This window comes from Pseudophryne corroboree, chromosome 2 (genome assembly GCF_028390025.1).
Source record: "Pseudophryne corroboree isolate aPseCor3 chromosome 2, aPseCor3.hap2, whole genome shotgun sequence".
Lineage (NCBI taxonomy): Eukaryota > Metazoa > Chordata > Amphibia > Anura > Myobatrachidae > Pseudophryne > Pseudophryne corroboree.
The window spans coordinates 222,628,528-222,647,096 of record NC_086445.1 but is presented as its reverse complement, the minus strand read 5'-3'; positions in this window follow the sequence as shown (position 1 = coordinate 222,647,096).

The window sequence follows — 18,569 nt, the reverse complement described above, 5'->3', positions numbered from 1 at the left end:
GAGCACAACGGGTGCACCGTTGGCTGTACGCCATGGAGAAGCCTCCGCGCTCCCAGATGCACGACCTTATTCAGCTAACAAAAAAATGGCTACAGCCAGAGACATTAACTGGTCCCCAGATGGTGGAAAGAGTCGTCATGGACCGCTACTTGAGATCTTTGCCCATGGTCCTGCGCAAGTGGGTGAGCCATGGAAACCCGGGTACTGCTGACCAATTAGTGGACATGGTAGAGAGGTATTTGGCAGCAGAGGAACTACTGATGACCACCCAGCAACCCATAGATCCTCGACAGCGCCCTTCAGTAAAGACTGGTAAGACTGTTCCGTGGGAAAACGTTGCTGGGCGGTTAAGAGAACGCAAGGCTGGAGAGACTGTAAACACTGGCCCTGGAAACAGGCCAATGGGGCTAGAACGGTCTATGCTGCCCAAATGGGTTGATAATCGTGTGGTTAAATGTTTTAGGTGTGGTATGCCAGGTCATGTTATTGCCAATTGCCCAGTCACGCAAGAACCCATGCAATGTGATGCTGCCTTTGAATGTCGCAGAATATCTTTCTTTGCTAGGTTAGCCTGTACTGTGGTACCTTCACCTGAGCTGGAAAAACAAATGTGTGATGTGTTCTTAGAAGGTAACCGGGTAGAGGCCTTGCTAGATTCAGGAAGTTTAGTTACCCTCGTGAAAGCTGGGTTAGTGAACCCCTTAAAGGTCCAGCAAATACCTATTGGGGTAACTTGCATACATGGGGATACCCAACATTATGCCACTGCTGAGGTGAATATAGAAACTTGTTGTGGGTCAGCAATGGTTAAAGTGGGACTGGTCCCTACCTTGGTGCATGAGGCCATAATAGGGAGGGATTTTCCTAATTTTTGGAAACTGTGGGAATCACGGTTATCAACAGATGTGAGAAGTAAAAAGCCAGTTGATAATACCGGTGATTTTATGGATGTACGTGGGTCTTCGGAACTTTCTGGCCCTTTGCCTTTTGCTAGTTTGGCTGGGGAAGTGACAGATGGGGAGTCCAGTGAGGACCCTCTTGCCGGGAACAGAGACATAGTAGTTAGAACTGAAAGCGTGCCTGACCTGGAGGTAAAGAAGGATCTGTTTGCGTCTGAACAGTTAAAGGATCCTACCTTAATAAAGGCTAGAGAGAATGTTAAGATTGTTAATGGGGAACCTGTGGTACCAGGTGACAGGGTTACGTATCCCCACATGGCCATCTGAAATGAGCTCTTGTACCACATTGTCAAAAGGGGTGAGGATGTGGTGGAACAGCTGGTAGTTCCCCAGCCTTATCGGAGAACGGTACTAGATTTAGCTCACAGTCACGTTACCGCAGGACATTTAGGGGCAGAAAAAACCACTGAAAGAGTTTTACAAAGGTTCTTTTGGCCAGGGGTTTATAAAGAAGTGTCTGAATATTGTTCTTCCTGTCCTGAGTGCCAGTATCATGCCCCTAGACCCCATTTCAGGAGCCCACTAGTTCCCATGCCTATTATAGAGGTCCCGTTTGACAGAATAGCCATGGATCTCGTGGGGCCCTTGTTAAAGTCTGCTCGGGGCCATCAGTATATCCTGGTAATTACGGACTATGCCACTCGATATCCTGAGGCTGTCCCTTTACGCACTATCACAACCAAGGCGATAGCTAGGGAGCTGGTGCAGGTATTTAGTAGAGTGGGAATACCAAAAGAAATTTTGACTGACCAAGGTACTCCATTTATGTCAAGGATCATGAAAGAATTGTGCAAGTTATTTAAGGTCACTCACCTCAGGACGTCCATCTACCATCCCCAAACTGACGGGTTGGTGGAAAGGTTTAATAAAACATTAAAAAGTATGTTAAAAAAGGTTGTTGAGAGAGATTGGAAAAACTGGGATTGTTTGTTGCCCTACTTGTTAATGGCCATCAGAGAAGTTCCTCAGTCCTCTATGGGGTTTTCTCCATTTGATTTGTTGTATGGTAGACACCCCAGAGGGCTGTTGGATGTTGCCAAAGAGACGTGGGAAGGACAGCCCACTCCTTATAGAAGCGTTATTGAGCATGTAACACAAATGCAGGATAGGATTGCAGCCGTGGTACCTGTTGTCAGAGAGCACATGGAACAGGCCCAAAGTGCTCAACAGAGGGTCTATAACCGGAGTGCCAAGATACGGGAATTTGCTCCTGGAGATAGAGTTCTTGTTTTGGTACCCACTGTGGAAAGCAAATTCCTAGCTAAATGGCAGGGTCCATTTGAGATTAGGGAAAAAGTGAATGAGGTTAATTACAAAGTATACCAGCCGGGAAAGAGAAAACCCGAACAGATCTACCATGTTAACTTAATCAAACCCTGGAAAGATAGGTTGTCTCTGTCAGCGGAGCCTTGCCCTTCGGTGTCTTCACCCCGGTTGCTTCCCGCAGTGAAGGTGTCAGAGACATTATCAGCTGATCAGAACAATCAGGTTAAAGAATTTCTCATCCAAAATAGGGAGGTATTTTCAGAGCTGCCTGGCCGAACGACCATAATAAAACATGACATTGTCACAGAACCAGGGGTCAGGGTTCATTTAAAGCCATATAGGATTCCTGAAGCTCAGCGAGAAGCTATTTCTAAGGAAGTTAAAACCATGTTAGAACTTGGAGTCATAGAGGAGTCTAACAGTGAGTGGTCCAGTCCCATAGTGCTCATCCCGAAGCCCGACGGTAGCATACGCTTCTGTAATGACTTTCGTAAGTTAAATGAGGTGTCCAAGTTTGACGCATACCCCATGCCCCGTGTGGATGAGCTTGTAGAAAGGCTGGGAACAGCCAGGTTTCTCACCACATTGGACCTGACCAAAGGTTACTGGCAAATACCTTTATCTGATAGCGCCAAAGAAAAAACAGCCTTTTCGGTTCCGGAGGGGCTGTACCAGTATAAGATGTTACCCTTTGGGTTGCATGGGGCTCCAGCAACCTTTCAACGGGCGATGGATAAAATTTTGAGGCCCCATAGAAAATATGCAGCTGCCTATTTGGATGATGTGGTAATTCACAGTACAGACTGGGGGTCCCATTTGGTTAAAGTACAAGCAGTACTGGACTCAATCAGAGAGGCAGGGTTAACTGCTAACCCAAAGAAGTGCTGCCTCGCAATGGAGGAGGTCAAATACTTGGGCTTCACCATAGGCAGAGGTCTGATTAGGCCCCAATTGAATAAAGTTGATGCTATTCAAAACTGGCCTCGTCCAGTGAATAAAAAACAGGTAAGGGCTTTTTTGGGAATTACTGGGTACTATAGACAGTTTATTCCTAATTTTGCGACCACAGCGGTGCCGTTGTCAGACCTTACCAAAGGGAAGCAGTCAAATGTGGTGAAATTGAACCCTGATGCAGAAAAGGCGTTCCAAGCGTTAAAAGTGGCTTTGTGTTCACAACCGGTGTTGATAACACCAGATTTTTCAAAAGAATTTGTGGTACAGACAGATGCCTCAGAGGTAGGGATAGGTGCTGTGCTGTCCCAAACCAGAGATGGGGACGAACACCCTATCATTTATTTGAGTAGGAAACTCAATGAGCATGAAAAAAGGTATGCCATTGTGGAAAAGGAGGCTTTGGCCATTAAGTGGGCACTAGATACCTTGAGATATTACCTCTTGGGTAGACAATTCAGACTAGTGACAGACCATGCCCCTTTAAAATGGATGTATGTAAATAGAGGCAAGAATGCTCGTGTAACTAGATGGTTTCTAGCGTTGCAGGACTTTAAGTTTACTGTCGAACATAGACCGGGAACACAATTGGCCAACGCAGATGCATTGTCTCGCATCTTCTGTTTGGGGGCTACAAGTGTTCCGGCCCCTAGGTTGAAACAGGGGAGGGGGATATGTGACAAGAACACTGGGATAGTGTTTGAGGGCAGGTATATTTGTCCCAGGTTCTTGTCTTACATGTTTTAGAAAATGTTAACTTCTAGGAAAAATGCTTTTTGTTTTGTCTGAACCTTTTCAGTTTGCTGTAAAAGCTGGGTAAAGGCTCTGAGAGAGAGATAAGGCGAGTTCTAGACATTGGGCCCAGTTCGGGTCTTTGGCCTCACAGAGGGCTAATCAGGGTTTCAGCTGTGTAAGAGTGATATAGTGCTTCTAACCTGATTAGTATGGGCAGACTGCCTGGGAAGGCTGCAGGATCTGTGTGTGAGAGACACGCTTTCTGATGCAAGTAAGCTATACAGTATGTACTGAAGAACTCTGTGTTTTGTTTAGTGACAGTTAGGAACATCTTATGTTTAGTTAGTGCCGGACAGGCAAGGTATTTTTATTTTGGGGTTTGTTTTATTTTCTGTTTCAATAAAACTGGCCGGGGTCAGTTGTACCAGAAACTGGACTTGTGTTGTTCCTCAGCTGCTGCGTCCTGCCATATTCCCCAGGAAAAGGCACCTTGCACCCCTACAGTGTTACAACATATATATATATATTTAAGATATAAGTACTTAACCAACCCAGTCAGGAGAGGATAGTATCTCAATTAGGAAAGGAGAGATAGATATTTTGACTCTATAATGCATTAAAGGAAAGCTTGATAGTCAGTAACTGCTTGTCTGCTGTGTAAAAGGTACCGACAGCTCTCCCAGTAACCTTAAGTGTTGTGTGAAAATCTTTACCTTTTGATCTTAAAGGAGGAGAGCGAGAAGCTAAGCAAGGAGACCTAGGGCATTTTGGAATAGAGTCAGCCTATCCCTGCAAACCTTACATATTTAACATACAGCAGACGGAGCTTGGCCTGTCATCCCAGCATTTACAGCACTGAGCAGGGCAGTATCAGAGGTCCAGAAGTGCGGCCTGACAAAGATATATGTCAAACATTTTAAAAGCAGTATTACATTTTCTTAAATACCAGCGCTTTTTTATCTCTTTTTGATTATACTTGAAAATCCGTAGCAAAGCACAGGTATTCAGTTAGTTTCTAATAAGGAAGGGGAAGGGGGAGGTGCACTGGCTGCTGTTTTTATGACAATTCTACCTGTAGGCTGAATAACCATTCAGTTTATAATTGGCCACTGAACAAGATTTCTCTGCCTGGTTCTTTTTTACCATGAAAAAAGGTACAGGACATAGAAAAAGGAACCCGAACCAGAGCCTGGTTAATGGGGGTGGGGGTTGCCCCAGGCTGGAGATGCTCCAACCCAGCATTTGCTGCCAGAAGCGCTCTAGTTGCAGCACTGCTGATTTGTCACTCTTTGACACCAAGTCCTTGCAGGGTCATCTTAACAGCAGTGTAGGCCCTTGGGCAAAACAATGCACTGGGGCCCCTACCCATCCTCCAGCAGTAGTGGTGGGGGGTGTCATCAGCGGCAACTTTGATGTCCCGTGGGCGTTAGGGGTTCTATCTTCTGCTCAGCATGTAGGACCTGGAGCATTAATTCTACTGCACAGATGGTGGGAGATGGGGCAGGAAGGAGAACATTAAACTGTAGAAGGGGGTATTGGACTGAATGAAGGGGCCCTGGTACATGATTCCCAGGGTGGTAGGGGGTGTTTAATATGCAGGGGAGCTTGACTGCAGATATCTCCAGTTCCTGGAAATAGATTTCTTAGCTTTCAATAGGATAAAAAACCATAAAGTCCCACCATTCAGGAGGTACTTGGGGATCAGAGTTCAGGAGCCAGTCAATCCACCGACGAAAATATAAAACTGCATACCAGACGTGTGGAGATGGAGCTGGAATGCAGATATGCAGTGTCCACCAAAAGGGAAGAGTCCCAGCCTTTGGAGTATACCCTCAGAAAAACTGTTAAGTCACACAGAACCCAAGATATTTGGTTGGGAAGAGCAATTAACAGGCTCAGAAGGGGACCACTGCTTTGAAGTCAGATATCTCCGGTTCCCCAGGGCCCATTTTCAAAAAATGTGATACCCCTGGAAAAAGAGGACCCTCAGCTATCAGCCTAGGGTCCTTATACTCCTGGGGTCCTTGGGCAACTGTCCATTGAGCCCATACGAAAAGACTGCCCTGAGTCCTTGGCACCCACAACTCAGCCTCTTCCTCACACAGGTACCTGCCATGGGCGGGACAGAGGAGGAGTAAGTGAAACTGAAAGCAGGAGAGCAGGAGGAAGGGAGGAGGCAGGACTAGTCAGGAAAGCAGGAGGCCACAGTGCTACTGCTAAGAGGGCCGGGGAGAGAAGTTACTGAGTGAGAATGGAGTCTGCACACAATGGTGCCCACTGGCATGCTACAGGGCTAAAGAGAGAGGTAAATGCACATACAAAGACACACCAGGGTCATACTAAAGGAGTATGTGCTGGGAACCTGAGACACTGGGGGAAAGCGGGGGGGGGGGAGGTTTAGAGACATAGGGGGATGAGGCTGAGGCACAAGGAAGGGGGAGGGGAGGCTGAGAGACATGGGTGGGTGAGGTTGAGAGATGCATGGTGGAGAATGAGTTTGAAAGATAATGGGGAGAGATGTAGCTGAGAGACTCAGGGAGATGAGTGGCTGGCTCTCTCCAATACTCATGCCCCTTTTGGCTCTAAATGGCCCTGCAGGAGTGCAGGTAGAACCTGCACTGCTGCCTTATGGAGGTAAGGGGGAGGAGTGCTTACAGCTTAATCCAGCCCTGACTTGAACTCATGTAAAATGGTTAAGTTGATACAAGATTCATCGTACAGTAGCTTCCACCCTATGGATAATTCTTCAGAAATTATTTTATTCATATCGGAAATTATTTCACTGATTTCTTCCTGATTCCAGAACTAGTTATAAGAATTAAATGTGATGCCAAAAAAAGATAGTAATGTTGCATACTGTTAAGTACCAGCAGAAACACAACCCTGCCCCTGCCAATTTTCCACATAGAAATACCATGGGCCAGTATTGTTATGGCTTTTTCCATATGCAATCCATAAATGGCAGAGCTTGAACTTTGCTGTATGATTTATACTGAAATATTGCTTTTGGATTGTTAATTGATTTTCTTTTTCTCTGGGAATAAATAGTTTAGATGGTAGTGTTGTACATGTCATTATGATGTCCATGCCAGTGCCACTGACTTCTTGTTGTGGACACACTGATGTGTTTCTTCTCTGACATATTTTCTCTTCCCCTATGACTGAAGAGTCTGTGCAAAGCGTTACTTGGCAGTGTGTAAGCACTGACTAACTTTCAGGTGCAGCTTAATTGTGCCCATTTTCCACTGCTAGTGTTTTAACATATACACCAGTTCAGTTGACAATGAACTGCTTGTTTCTATACATACTGTAAATAGGTATTGGTCCTAATGACGTAGAAGACAATTGTATTTTGCAGCACTCAGTGTGGGTTACGGTCGTTAGGTCGACACTCATTAGGTCGACCACTGAAGGGCGACAATGCCATTAGGTCGACATGCATTAGGTCGACATGGCCATTAGGTCGACAGGTCAAACGGTCGACATGAGTTTAAAAAACAAAACATTTTTTGGATTTTTTTTCATACTTAACGATCCACGTGGACTACGATTAGAAGGGTAACCTGCCCGAAGCATGGTGAGCGAAGTGAGCCTTGTGAGGGGACACGGAGCACTATTTGGGATTCCCTGTCACTTTACGAAGAAAACAATGCCAAAAAAAGTATAAAAAATCATGTCGAACTTTTGACCTGTCGACCTAGTACATGTCGACCTAATGACCATGTTGACCTATTGTCTCTGTTGACCTAGTGCATGTCGACCTTTCATGGTCGACCTAATGACTGTTGACCTAAGTTGTGTCTACCCAACGACCCATACCCCCTCCCCCTGTGCCAGCTGATATAGGGCCTAATTCAGCTTCAGTTGCAAAATTGCAAATCGGGCGATTATCGGCTGACTGCGTATGTGTTGTAAATGTATTGCGCATGCGTGAAGGCTACATTTAGTGAAATGCAATTGCAATTTGATTGACAGGAATTGACCGTTCTTGGGTATTAACATGATGTTTGTGGGGAGTGGTTGGAAAAATGCGGGCGGATCATGGCTGTTTTCGGGGCGTGTATCTAACGTCCGTTGCAATGGATTGCAACTAAAAACATGGCGCCGTGTGACTGTATTCTCATTATTTTGAGTAGCCCTGGGTCAACCTCAATTGTCAATGGTACTCGAGTTTTGCATTTACATCGCAATTTTGCAATTGCATCAGTGGGCGTCTTTTACCGTTCTGGGCGGCTCCTCACAGGCAGAAGCAGGATTGAGAAAATCGCAATTTCTGTCTCAATAGCAATCCAAGCTGAATTAGGCCCCAAGTGTGTAGTATTTAAGAGCAATATTGTCAAGACCTACAATCAGGGATTGGCCTGCAAGCATCTGTTAAGGATGTAGTTCAAGGATGCAGTTTGAACTGGAGTTTGAACTGGATTTGGACTACTCTAGAATCTCTACTTAAACTAGTTTCTCAAACACTGCAGCTCAGGATCATTATGTGGCCTCACCTCTACCATGAGAACACCATGACCAGGCCTACCACCCCTTCATCTGAGAAAACGTCAGAACTGCCCCCCAGGCCTACCTATAACTCCCCGGGGTTGGCGGGTTTATCTAAGTGGTTGAGAGAAGTATCACAGGTGTTGGATGGCTATGTGACGGACCTTTCCCCTGAAATGTTGCTCCCTGTACCTTGTCCTGCAGTACCATGTTCAGAGAGGTAGGATAGATTCATTCGAAACAGCAGTGAATCAGCAATTCCAACAGTATGACTTTTATTGAGCTGCAATTAACTCTGGATTAAAGATGATGAAATGGCAGTACATTTGCACAATCACAAAAAAGAATTAGTAATGTAAAAGATGAAGAAAGAAAATACAATTTGGCTACAGATCACACCACAAAAGAGCAGTCAATAAGCAAAAGACAATTAATTGGAAATCATATAAGAATGGCAGAATATCATTGGAATCACAGATGAACATATTTATTAGAATCACAGATACTGGCCTAAAATAATTAGACTCAATGTGGTAATGAGGAGAGTGATGAAAAATACAATTAACAATAATACACACTACTGTCTAGCTTTCCCTAGCCAAGGTATTTCAATCTTCAGCGGCAATTATCGTTGGAGCTCAGATAGAAGTGTGCTGTGCCACAGTATGTCACTGGGGAATTGACACACAAATGAAAGGGGGTAATCCTGGTTGACATCAAAGTCAATTGTTCACAGTCATATGAAAAATATGCAAAGAGGATGTAATTAGTGTAGGAATTGTATTTTCTCTCAACAGATACAATTTACTTAGCAATGGGCGGCTTTTCCAATGCAGTAAACTCTGTCTCTTTTCTTGCTTACAGGGTTGTACACAAATTTGTCAAAAACTCAGTCTCTCAAATTAAATGTCTGTCCATGCACAGATACCACAACTCAGTTTTTCAGAGTCTCAAAGTGGTATAAGGATGGGTTGTCTCAACTCCTTACAGTGCTCAGCCTTTCAGAATTGGCATTGCAGTAACTAACTTGAGTAATGTGGCATTATGCTGTTCATGCCCTTTACTTTTACAGTTATGGATATGGGTCTCTTAACCTGGTTATCAAGTTTGCCCAGGGTTCTGGTGGTTTTATATTCACTCAGACCCTCTTAAGCGGAGGTGTTCACTTGTTCAGCCAGTCCTTAATGGCTCCTTTCTGTCCCAAGATGGCCACGGTATTCGCGCCTCTCCTCAGGCCTGGCAGTTCCTGGTCCCTGGCGGCAGCGTCTCAACATCCGCTCACTCGGCTCTTGTCTCTCCGGCTCTCCTTTCCCAGGCTGCCCCTGTCCAATTAACTGTCTGGTTCAGCCATGTGAGCTTTAACTCCTGCCGTACCGCGCTCTTCCCCTGTCCTTCTGCAGACCTGTGAGTAACTTTTTAAAGGGGCACACACACCATTTTCCAAGGTGCCATATTCCCCTCAAGCTGAGCAGGCAACTAAGGGGGGTGAGCACAAGGACCCTGCTCAGCAGGGACTTTTCTATCAGACATTAGTGTGCTACCCACATTAAAACACCCACCCGCACTGCTCCCATGAGACCAGGACATTTATAATTTTATCAAAATAATGTTATTACAGTTTTCCTCCTATTGTTGGATACCTGCAAATGTGTTCTTATCATGTGTGGGTTTTTTTTATTCGTACAGCTTACTTCCACCCCACTGTGTGCGATTCCTGTAATGTATACCTCAATTGATCGCATACCTTGCCAGCAGCAACCTATGAGTGCACTCAAGATAGGTGACTCAGATGGTTCTTTCACGGGCAGGATGTACTTCATGTGGATCTATATCATACTACTACATAAGTGTCAGTGTACCCATATAAGCATTGGGCCCTTGTATGGCTCACCTCCCACAGTGCGCCCAACATGTGGCTACCTCATGTGGTATGCTTGTGGATGGGATAAAAAAGACATGGACCTGACTGTTTTGTTGGGACCCTACTCTGAGCGTTAGGATGCTGAAATCACCCCATTTTGTATCATCTCTTCTAGGGGCAGACTATTCCACCCAAGGTAATCCTACATAGTGCACCTAAGATAGCTGCCTCACCTGGTACCTTGTGAGGGTGGAATACACAACCCGTGGAAGTTATTACCCACAATGCCTACACCAATCCTGTTTTATATTTACTCTGCACTCTAGTTTTTTTTGTTTTGTTTTTTGTCCGTGCTGTATTACCGTATTCATCTGTATTATGGGGGTCATTCCGAGTTGATCGCTAGATAAAAATGTTTGCAGCGCAGCGATTAAGTGAAAAAGCGGCACTTCTGCGCATGTGTATGCGGCGCAATGCGCACGTGCTACATACTTTCACAACAGCCGATGTAGTTTTACACAAGATCTAGCGAGGCTTTTCATTCGCAATGTCCGCCGCAGAGTGATTGACATGAAGTGGGCGTTTCTGGGTGTCAACTGAGAGTTTTCAGGGAGTGTTAGGAAAAACGCAGGCGTGGCTGGGAGAACGCAGGGCGTGTTTGGTTGAGGCCTTGGCCTTTATTTGCGAGTTGTGCTTCTAGAACTGCTGTCAGTAATGTAACCTCACATGATGATGCAAAACCTTCTGACCTAGGGCCTAATTCAGACCTGAGCGCTCCTCTGCGTATTTGCAGAGGTCTGCGATTGGATAGTCACTGCCCAGATGGAGTGAATAACCGCCCCGTGCAAGTCTGCGTACGCCATGCGAAAAGCTTTGCAAATCCGTTCGCAACTCACTCACCATCTAATGATTTCTCCAGCCCAGGATTTACTCCTACAGTGCAATGCAAACAGGCTGATCGGGTCGAAGCTGACGTCACACACCCTCCATGAAAACACTTGGGAACGCCTGCGTTTTTCCTGACACTCCCAGAAAACAGCCAGTTACCACCCACAAATGTCCTCTTCCTGTCAATAACTTTGCTAACAGCCGAGTGATATAAATTTTCCACCAACCAGCATGTGCATTGTGGTGCATACGCATGGCAGTAGTTCGATAATCGCCCTCTGTGAGCAGCGATCGGGTCTGAATCGGGCCCTCAGAGCATCCGCTGGTGTGTACCTACATTCTTCCAAGCAACTGCCACCTGTACATACATATTCCAACAATAATGTCTTTCAATGTTTCAATTAGTTATAATTATTAATTTATATTTTCTCATTTGATTGAAATTATTGGAGGAATACCCCTGAAAATGTGCCTTCTCCATCTCCTCATTTAAAAAAATATTACTTCATACACTGAAATCTTTTTCATGTACCGCTTTCCAAAACAAGGCACACTGGTACCCCCACTCCATACTTCCATAGGCCTAACTCTTCCCCTCAGTCAATTCAAACTACTGCTCCACAAACCTGTGTACCCCAGTCAGTTCTAGGCACACGTGTACAAATGAGTTGTCCAAAGTGTTCTAAGCTGCATTGTTGTGAGGACGAGGTATTTTGCGCTTCAGAACTGTACTTCAATATGCTGTTCCCCTTGCGTTTCCCAGTTAGCACGCATTAATGCCATGTGGGCGCACCACAGGAAAGCAGGGTCGTTAGTATACATGATCAGACCTGATTAAGAGGTGGATGCAGATGCGGCGACGGCTGCAACTTTTGGCGGTCGCTTGTCTATGACTTTAAGCAAATGGCGTTACCAATCCCTTATGCATGTGTAAGGCCTGAGACGCACACTTTGAGTGCCTGTGGCCACTGTGCCTCTTTAGACACCACCATAGTATCTCGTACACTTGTGTGTGGTCCACAGATTCCTTGAGATTTTAGACTGCAGAGCTTGATTATTATTTAATGGAATCCTAAGCAACTTATAGATCCTGGACCCCTCAACCTTTGTTCTGGCCTGCACTGTTAGTATAGTAATTTTACTGACAATAATCCTATGGGTTCAGCCCGTCGATACATATGGCAGAGGTCTAACTCCACCCTCCAATCCGGGCACACATGCATGTACACTTGTCTACAACTTTCATTACTGCTTACCTAAACCAACCAATTAAATATTTCCTTCTATTTCATTCTGTAACCCCTTCTGTCTGTCTGTTCTTTTATCTGTGCTCCCTTCTTCCTCTCTGTGCCCCTATCTGTACTCCCTACTGCCTCTCTGTGCCTCTGTCTGTACTCCCTACTGCCTCTCTGTGCCTCTGTCTGTACTCCCTTCGACCTCTCTGTGCCTCTGTCTGTACTCCCTACAGCCTCTCTGTGCCTCTGTCTGTACTCCCTACTGCCTCTCTGTGCCTCTGTCTGTACTCCCTACAGCCTCTCTGTGCCTCTGTCTGTACTCCCTACTGCCTCTCTGTGCCTCTGTCTGTACTCCCTACGACCTCTCTGTGCCTCTGTCTGTACTCCCTACAGCCTCTCTGTGCCTCTGTCTGTACTCCTTACTGCCTCTCTGTGCCTCGATCTGTACTCCTTACTGCCTCTCTGTACCTCATTTCCATTATTTTAAATAAACATTTACAATGCCAGCGTTAATCTATACTGTGGACACAAGGTGCATCTTATTACCATATACGATAATAGTGCACTGAACATCGCAGCACTATGTCCCTTAAGAGAAAGCAAGCAGTCGCACACATTGTATACTGAGGTCCAACGCTCAGAGATATATATGTATTTGATATTAAAAGTTATGCATACAAAATAACATATGTACAGTATATCATTCAGTATAACTTAAATATATAAGATAGGGTTACAGTTACATAAGAATCAGTTACAGCCAATCTACATACGCAAGTTTCACTGGTTCCAGGCAGCCAGACATCAGGTAGGAGACTTCTGATAAGTGTGTGTGTGTGTGTGTGTGTGTGTGTGTGTGTGTGTGTGTGTGTGTGTGTGAATGAGAATGTATGAGAGAGCTGCCTGATTCTGGGTCCCTATTTTTATACAGTAAAATAATGGGTGTATACAATGGGTTTCATCTTCTTCCATTGGTCCTGAAGTCAGACCTTTCAAGAACTCGACGGCTCATAGGTTAGTGTGAGGGCTTTTGTCCTTTGTTGCAGGCACATTTGTTTGCCCCCAGGGCCATGCTGTGAAGCCAGTTCCAACTGACCAGTATCCACACCTTGCTCTGCACATTATTCCATACATATCTTATATTACTCATATCTTGCAGTCTCAGTGTGCAACGGTTTATCCGTAATGACCAGATTACTGATGGTAAAACACTGATTAATATGAGACTAAAAGGAACATTTACTAAGCAGTGATAAGAGCTGAGAAGTAAGCCAGTGGAGAAGTTGCCCATGGCAACAAATCAGCACTGAAGTGACATCTATAATTTGCATACTATAAAGTAATATAGAGCTGCTGATTGGTTGATGCAGCAACTTCTCCACTGCCTAACTTCTCCGCTCTTATCACTGCTTAGTAAATGTACCCCTAATCATGATATGATTAACTTGTTCCATTCCAATAATACATATATATCTGATATTACACTCTATTATATAAATACAATTTAATACAAGTCAGGTGCTAAACATTTTTTGTCTATGTGTAATCTATGTGTTGTATGACTATGACTTGAATATGTCTTTGTGGCTTCTCTGTGCGAATGCGTATGCTACCGTATATCCTGTGCACACTGCGTGTATGCGCACGAACAGGGGCCACACTGTTTGGAGTTTGTATGTTGTGTGTATGTAATATTTTTGACTTCGACAGTCCACCCTTTGACAGTAAACAATAACTGTCATAACTGTCACACTAAACATAATTAAAAAAAATATTTCAAACAAAAATTGGTGACCCAAACACACGTATGTACTCATTTCGCAAATCAGACATTGACTATAGTTGGGGAAGACAGGGAAGAGGACGGGACATCCTCTATATGCGCTCGGCGGTCGTGAGACCACTGGTTGGATGTGGGACGACATTCGACCTATAGAGTATGCTGGGACTGTGCCATAGCCTATGATGTCTTATCTGAACGATCGTTGCATACATACATGTACCTACATCTGTGTACACTGATGGATTCGATAGAGGTTTTGCTGGGTAGAGGGAGAAAACACAAACAAGTTGTGAAAGAGACATATACAATTTTAATGATATATATTCCTATCACTCCCTGACCATTGTTTAAATTTCTTGGTCGAATGCTAGGTATGTTTCATCATTGAACAAGGGTTATTATTTCAGGTGGTATCCTCCCTAGATAACATAAACCTTCGAAGTTCGGGGAGAGACACTCATAAACTTTTCTTCCACATATATTAATGAGCTCTTTATCTGCTATGTGTGAATAAGCCATTGTCTGATTGTTCCTGATTACCTCCCAATTTCCTGGTTTCCTGAAATTGGTGAGATTTAAACATACCAGGGATTTAACTATGGTACTGGGGGATCTTAAGACTAGGGGGTATAGTTATATTATATTCCTTGTCCACCGGCCCGCCCCTCCATGTAATTCAAGTACCTCAGCTAACTCTAAAGACTATGTCATTAATCCTACATTATTTTGTCTTAGAGGTACCTGTGAGCACATCCAACATTCCGTTTAATTTAAAACCTTACCCACTAATGAGTGGTAATCACTCAAAGTATGCCTGTCAAATTCAACCTTACCACTTGACTGACATCTCTGGTTGCATTCATCTACAATTATAGGGTCGCAGTAACTACAGAATACAGTATTCCTCAGACAATAGCCTATCACGTTGCCTCCGAACTCCGTAACTACTAGACCTTTGATTTACTCTGGCTTTAAACAAAGTGATAGGCTGTTCCTGGGATCCTATAAAGACACCACTCCTTTCTCCAGAACCAGTTCCAGACCCACGCTCGACTCCTCAGAAAACCTCACAAAAATAGAATGTCCTAAAAAAAATGTTTGTCAAAAGAAAAAGAAAGAACAAAACAAATCTTGCTTTTAGCAAATCCATTACAACGACTGGTCTTTTGGTAATCCTTTAGTACGCTCAGGTAGTGTTCAACAGTGCCGCCTCTCAGTCTTCACGGAACAGATTCTCAAGTGATTTCTCTTACGTCCTAGAGGATGCTGGGGACTCCGTAAGGACCATGGGGATAGACGGGCTCCGCAGGAGACATGGGCACTTTAAGAAAGACTTTAGGATTTGGGTGTGCACTGGCTCCTCCCTCTATGCTCCTCCTCCAGACCTCAGTTGATTACTGTGCCCAGAGGAGACTGGGTGCTTTTCAGAGGCTCTCCTGAGTTTCTGACAGAAAGTATTTTGTTAGGTTTTTTATTTTCAGGGAGCCTGCTGGCAACAGACTCCCTGCATCGTGGGACTGAGGGAAGAGAAGCAGACCTACTTCTGTGAGTTGAAAAGCCCTGCTTCTTAGGCTACTGGACACCATTAGCTCCAGAGGGATCGGTACGCAGGTCTAATCCTTGCCGTCCGTCCCGGAGCCGCGCCGCCGTCCTCCTCACAGAGTTGAAGGTAGAAGCCACGTGAGTATGAGAAGTTAGAAGACATCAGAGGTGGCAGAAGACTTCAATGTTCTTCACTGAGGTAACGCACAGCACTGCAGCTGTGCGCCATTGCTCCCATTCACCTCACATACTGTGTCACTGTAAGGGTGCAGGGCGCGGAGGGGGGGGCGCCCTGGGCAGCAAATAAACCTCTCCTGGCAAAAGATGGGTATATACAGCCGGACACTGTATATACCTACGAGCCCCCGCCAAAGTTTTGTATTTTAGAGCGGGACAGAAGCCCGCCGCTGAGGCGGCGGGGATTCTCCCTCAGCACTCACCAGCGCCATTTTTTCTCCACAGCACCGCTGAGAGGAAGCTCCCCGGACTCTCTCTTGCTTAGATCACGGTGACAAGAGGGTTTTAAAGTAGAGGGGGGGCACATAATTGGCGAATTGAGTATAAAAGCGCTATCTGGGTAAACATAAATATTGTGTTTTTGTCCTGAGTTATTATAGCGCTGGGTGTGTGCTGGCATACTCTCTCTCTGTCTCTCCTAAGGGCCTTGTGGGGGAACTGTCCTCAGATAAGAGGGTTCCCTGAGTGTGTGGTGTGTCGGTACGTGTGTGTCGACATGTCTGAGGTAGAAGGCTTTTCGAGGGAGGAGGAGGAGCAAATGAATGTGGTGTCGCCGTCGATGGCGCCGACACCTGACTGGATGGATATGTGGAATGTTTTAAGTGCCAATGTAAATTTATTGCACAAAAGATTGGATAAAGCTGAAGCTAGGGAACAGTCAGGTAGTCAATCCATGCCTGTACCTATGTCGCAGGGACCTTCGGGGTCCCAAAAGCGCCCACTATCCCAAATAGTTGACACGGATACTGACACGGATTCTGACTCCAGTGTCGAATATGATGATGCAAACTTACAGCCAAAGGTGGCTAAATGTATTCGATATATGATTATTGCAAATTTGCAATCAAAGATGTTTTGCAAACATGTATAAGGGAAAGAAAACTGAGATAAATTTTCCCCCATCACATGAGCTGAACGAGTTATGTGAAAAAGCTTGGGAATCTCCAGACAAGAAACTGCAGTTTCCCAAAAGGATTCTTTTGGCGTATCCTTTCCCGCTAACGGACAGGATACGGTGGGAATCATCCCCTAGGGTGGACAAAGCTTTGACACGCTTATCCAAAAAGGTAGCGCTGCCTTCCCAAGATACGGCTACCCTCAGGGATCCTGCTGATCGCAAGCAGGAGGTTACCCTGAAGTCCATTTATACACATTCAGGTACCTTACTCAGACCGGCTATTGCATCGGCATGGGTGTGTAGTGCTGTAGCAGCGTGGACAGATACCTTATCAGCGGAATTTGATACCCTGGATAAGGATACCATCCTATTGACCCTAGAACATATAAAAGATGCTGTCTTATATATGAGAGATGCACAAAGAGACATTGGTCTATTGGGTTCGAGAATCAACGCTATGTCGATCTCGGCTAGAGGAGTCCTTTGGACCCGACAATGGACAGGTGATGCCGACTCAAAAAGGCATATGGAGGTTTTACCTTACAAGGGTGAGGAATTGTTTGGGGAAGGTCTCTCGGACCTGGTCTCCACTGCTACGGCAGGCAAATCTAATTTTTTACCTTATATTCCCTCATAACCTAAAAAAGCACCGCATTATCAAATGCAGTCCTTTCGATCAAATAGAAACAAGAAAGGCCGTGGATCGTCCTTTCTTGCCAGAGGTAAGGGCAGAGGGAAAAAGCTGCACAACACAGCTAGCTCCCAGGAACAGAAGTCCTCCTCGGCCTCTGCAAAATCCACTGCATGACGCTGGGGCTCCACTAAGGGAGTCCGCCCCAGTGGGGGCATGTCTTCGAATTTTCAGCCACATATGGGCCCACTCATAGGTGGATCCCTGGGCAATAGAAATTGTTTCCCTAGGTTACAAACTGGAATTCGAAGAGGTGCCTCCTCGCCGGTTTTTCAAATCGGCTCTGCCAACGTCTCCTCAAGAATGGGAGATAGTGTTAAATGCAATCGACAAATTGTATCTTCAACAGGGGGTGGTCAAGGTTCCCCCGCTTCAACAGGGCAGGGGATATTACTCAACCCTGTTTGTGGTCCCGAAACCGGACGGTTCGGTCAGACCCATTTTAAATTTAAAATCCCTGAACCTATACTTGAAAAGGTTCAAATTCAAGATGGAATTGCTCAGGGCAGTCATCGCCAGCCTGGAAGGGGGAGATTTTATGGTATCTCTGGACATAAAGGATGCATACCTTCATGTTCCCATATATCCACCTCATCAGGCGTACCTGAGATTTGCGGTACAGGATTGTCATTACCAATTTCAGACGTTGCCGTTTGGGCTTTCCACGGCCCCGAGAATTTTCACCAAGGTAATGGCGGAAATGATGGTGCTCCTGCGCAAGCAAGGTGTCACAATTATCCCGTACTTGGATGATCTCCTCATAAAAGCGAGATCAAGAGCACAATTACTGAACAGCGTGTCACTTTCACTGAAGGTGTTACAGCAACACGCCTGGATTCTCAATATCCCGAAGTCGCAAGAAATGGTGATACGGGAGCGCTAGTGACTATTAAATATACCTGCAAAGTAAAAACAAATTATTTAAAACAATTGCTTAGCATTGAAAAATGCTGCTGCTGTATTGCAGAACGTTTACACTCTTTTTTGAATGTTTGGTTGGGATACCGGACGGCCGGTATGGAGGTTGCTGGTGTC